Source organism: Paroedura picta, chromosome 15, assembly GCF_049243985.1.
Source record: "Paroedura picta isolate Pp20150507F chromosome 15, Ppicta_v3.0, whole genome shotgun sequence".
NCBI lineage: Eukaryota > Metazoa > Chordata > Lepidosauria > Squamata > Gekkonidae > Paroedura > Paroedura picta.
Window position 1 is genome coordinate 18126250 of NC_135383.1, and position 4015 is coordinate 18130264.

The following is a 4015-nucleotide window of genomic DNA, read 5'->3' on the forward strand; positions in this document are numbered from 1 at the left end:
CACAGTGGGGGGGACCCTGCCACGCGCATGAGGTGGCTCTGTGCTGCCTACAGCTACAACGTGGGGAACGTGCGTGCACAAATAGGCCCTTGGAAGGAACGGGCGGTTCCAGCACCGCTCTGCAAGGCTGTGAGCGCTCCTGGTTGGTGGTTCTTCAGCCCCCTCAGCTTGGGTGCCAGCTCCCCCCCCCCAACAGCACCTCGGTTGCCTTCCTGAGTTGTATTAATTAACGCACAAGACGTGCCAACAATCTCCCCTCCCGGTGTCTCCTTCGGGAAGCCATGCAGAAGAGCAGAGATCGGATCAGGGGACTTGACCGGCCTGCTAGTCTTCTGGATGTGGGACATTTGATGCCATTTGAAGCCGTGACACAGGCCTAACCAGGAAGACTCTCAATGTGCCTTTACTCAGCTTGCAGGGCAAGGTATAGTCACTGCCTCCCTGTGGTAGCAGCTGTGCTGAACGGTCCCCCCTCAAACATGCTTGCCGACATAGCAGGTAGCCCCAGAAGTGTTACTGCCCCCTGGCCCTCTTGAAAAGGATCAGGCACATTCAGAGGAGGCAGGCCGAAAGGACACCGCTGCGTCCAGAGTCTGCACTGGGTTGGAAATTAGAGTCTGGGGCAGACAGGGCATGTTCATCTCCTCCGTGCCTTGCAGGTGACCTTCCCAGAGAGAGCCAGGTGGTCAACACTGGAAGCCACTTATGGACAACATGAGCTAACCCAGCCTGATCTATTTTGACCAAAGAACCTCCATGCTCAGCAGCAGTAAGTTCCTGGATGCCCGCTGCATACAGTGGGCAAACCATCAGGGCCAGAGAGTCCTCACCTTATGCACGTGCCTTTGAAATGTACTCATAAGCCAGTTCTGTCCTTTTTTGGGAGGCTCAGATGGGAAGCGCATGACGTTGCCATGTCAACCCGAAACCTTGAGAGAACTGTTCACGTCTCTCGAGGAATGAATTCAATAACTGCAGGGGTTCAAGAGCCCCCCTAACTCCATTCTGCATAAGAGGCTGTCTGCTGCTTCCCTTCATGAATCGCTTTTCTGGTCTTGTTTCTACCAGGGTGGGTAATCTCGGCCTTGTATGCCCCCAGCATCATTGTGTTGTCCACTCTCAATGCAGAGAAGAAGTCCCGGTTCTACACAGGTCATTGGACTTTGGAGGAGTCTGCCTGTTGCCTCTCTGCTTTCTTGATCAGGAGGTGTGTCCAGCACAAGTGCCTACTCCAAAACAGAGGAGGCAGCATTTTCTGAGAGTGCCCAGCCCTCCAAATTTGCCTCCCCCTTTTCGGGGTGAAGTGCACCTCACACTTTGATCCAGCCGCCGCAGACAGTACAAGATGTGGGAAACTCTTTTTGCTGCCGCTTTGACGGGGCTTCTTGTTTTGCACAGCGGCGCATGCAGCCCCCTCCCCGGGAGAAGCAGCCAGTGACTATCCCTCCTCCAGGGAGCAGAGATCAGATCAGGGGACTTAACCGGCCTGTTGCTGTGCTGTCGTCTGCCGCTGTCCCTTGCTCTGGCTTTGACTAGCCAGCTTTCTGGTCCTGAGCTGCTTGTTGCCATGTGAACCAGCTGGTGAAGGGAACCGGAGCAGCCGGTGGGCTTAAAGCGTCCGGGTGCTGGAGGGGATTGACAGTCGCTTAATTGCAAGGCGTGTGTGATTAATCTGGCGGTTGCGCATTGGAAGATGAGACGGCCAGTGAGGAAGGGGTCATCCGTCTGGGGTGGTAGCTGGAGGCATCACACGGAGATGCTGAGACCAAGTCAGTCACTAGTCTTGACCATGCTTGGGGTTGGGAGGTGGGTTTCCTCCAGGCCAAACTGGCCAGGAATCCTGGGATTTTTGGAGGGGCACCATCTGGGCATGGAATTGGGGTCACTGTGGGTGGGCAGGTCATTGTGAATTTCCTGTATTCTGCAGGGGACTAGGTCACCCTGGAGTTCCCTTCCATCTCTATGATTCTAGGTTTTCATGCTCAGGCTGAACCTTTCTAAGAACTTGAATCCAAAGAGCCAGAATCTGTCCCTGAGATTTTGGGTGTTCTGTGATCACAGAAGACAGATCTGTCCCACAAACCTTTGGTGCCAGTTTAATTGTCAGGAGTTGCTCCAGTTTTCAGTTCCCTGTGGTTTCTTTCATTCCCCCCCCCCCATACCCACACACTCTTGGGCTTTGGAGAGCAGGCCCACGGGGTGTGTGTTTCACAATCAAAATGAGGCTATTTGAACGGAACCTCCAGGCCTGTGTGACCTTCTGCACATGGGCAGGAGCGCTCTTGCCTTTTGTTTGTTTCTTCCCGGCCTGCTGGAGCTGCTGGCATCTCTTAGTGAGGGCTGTGTGGTCAGAAGTCCCTTGGGTAGGACTGTGAGGGAGGTGGGCTCTCGGCAGGTGGCTCTGCTTGTTTTCCACAAACGTTGGCGTGAGGCCCTTGTTCCGATGCAAAGCCAGCCACAGCTGTCCGTGTTTGCCTGGCTCTTTTGTGTTCTCTCTCTCTCTCTGGGGTACAGAGGCACCACTGCCTTCTCTTGCTGGGGTGTGCTCTGGACTCTGGTGGCTCTTCTAGGCTCCCAGAGAAGCCCTCTTGTTTCCAGGGAGCCAAACGAGACCCTCTGAGGGACCGGCAATGGGCCTCCGGGTGCTGAGCTCTTTCATTGTAGGAAAGAAGGCCTCCTGTTGTGAATCCCGAGCCTTGTGGAGTCCTGTTCTGAGATTGAGAAGGGAGAGCTGTCCATTTGCCCCCCCCCCTTCACTTTCTCTGCTTGTTTGTTCCTCAGTGGGCAAAGGGCAGGGTAAAGAAGAGATGGTAGAGTCCTCCCTGACTTTGCAGGGTAAAAGAGGTGGTAGAATCCTCCCTGACACTGCAGAGGTGGTGGAGTCCTCTGACTTTTATTTATTTTATATTTCTATCATGCCCTCCCAGTGGACCGTCTCAGAGGTGGCCAAGTCCTTCCTGCTTTTGCAGGGTACAAAAAGAGGTGGTAGAGTCCTCCTTGACTTCCCAAAGAAAAAATGGGAGAGGCTTCCAAGCCTGTGCCTCCTGCACCAAAACCCTCAGCCACTACCCATTGCAGCTTACTGGTCGCAGGCTCTGGACTACCATGAGAAAGGATGTGCCTTCCTCCACTAAGCCCCACTCAGACTGTCACTTTCAGCTCCCTTAAAAATGATCTTCGGGTGTTCTCTCTGCCGTGGACTCGCCAGGTCACCTTGAGCAAACTCCTCCCCTGCCTTCCACGTGGGGCTGAAGACAGGGCTTGTCCCCTGCTTTGCAGCATTAAAAGGACTTCCCAGAGAAGCGAGCCTGGATGCAGAGAGGGGCGGCTAATAAATCATCAAATGAATAAGCAAGCCCAGCATGTCAGTCTGTCCATCCGTCCCCTTTTATCCTGCCGTTCTCTCAGCAGTGCAGGGTGGCATGAATGGTTCTGCACTCTCCCCTGGAGAGCTGGGTTTGACTCCCTGCCCTTCCACCTGCAGGCAGCTGGGTGACCTTGGGCAGTCACAGTTCTCTGATAGCTGTTCTCTCAGAGCTCTCTCAGCCCCATCTTCCCCACAAGGTGTCTGTTGTGGGGAGAGGAAGGGAAAACGATTGTCAGCCACTTGGGGACTCCTTCAGGTAGGGAAAAGAGGCATCTAAGAACCAACTCTATTTCTTCAGTAATATCAGGGCTCTCTCAGGCTTACCTGCCTCATAGGGTGTCTGTTATGGGGAGAGGAAGGGAAGGTGATTGTCAGCCGCTTGGAGTAGTGAACTACTCTACGCTTGGAGTAGAGTACTACTACCTTGGGTAGTGAAAAGCAGGAAATAAAAACCAACTCTTCTTCTTCTTGGTCAGTGTCTTGGGTTGGGGGGGGCAGTATGACAAAGAGGGTATGTTGCGCACTGGAAATGCGCCATGAATCTCTGGACAGAATAGCGCTACCTGGCAATAAAACTCCGGGAGATAAAATCCTTTTGTTTCATGTATTTTAACCATGTTGTAAACCCCCTCAAGCCCCACCATGGGA

The 4015-nt window shown here is 53.7% G+C and overlaps 1 protein-coding gene across 6 annotated transcripts in view; it reads left to right on the forward strand.

The window, feature by feature from the left end:
• ABR (ABR activator of RhoGEF and GTPase) overlaps window positions 1–4015 on the forward strand; it is a 131224-nt gene that overhangs the window by 110335 nt on the left and 16874 nt on the right. The gene's annotated exons all lie outside the window — the stretch shown is intronic.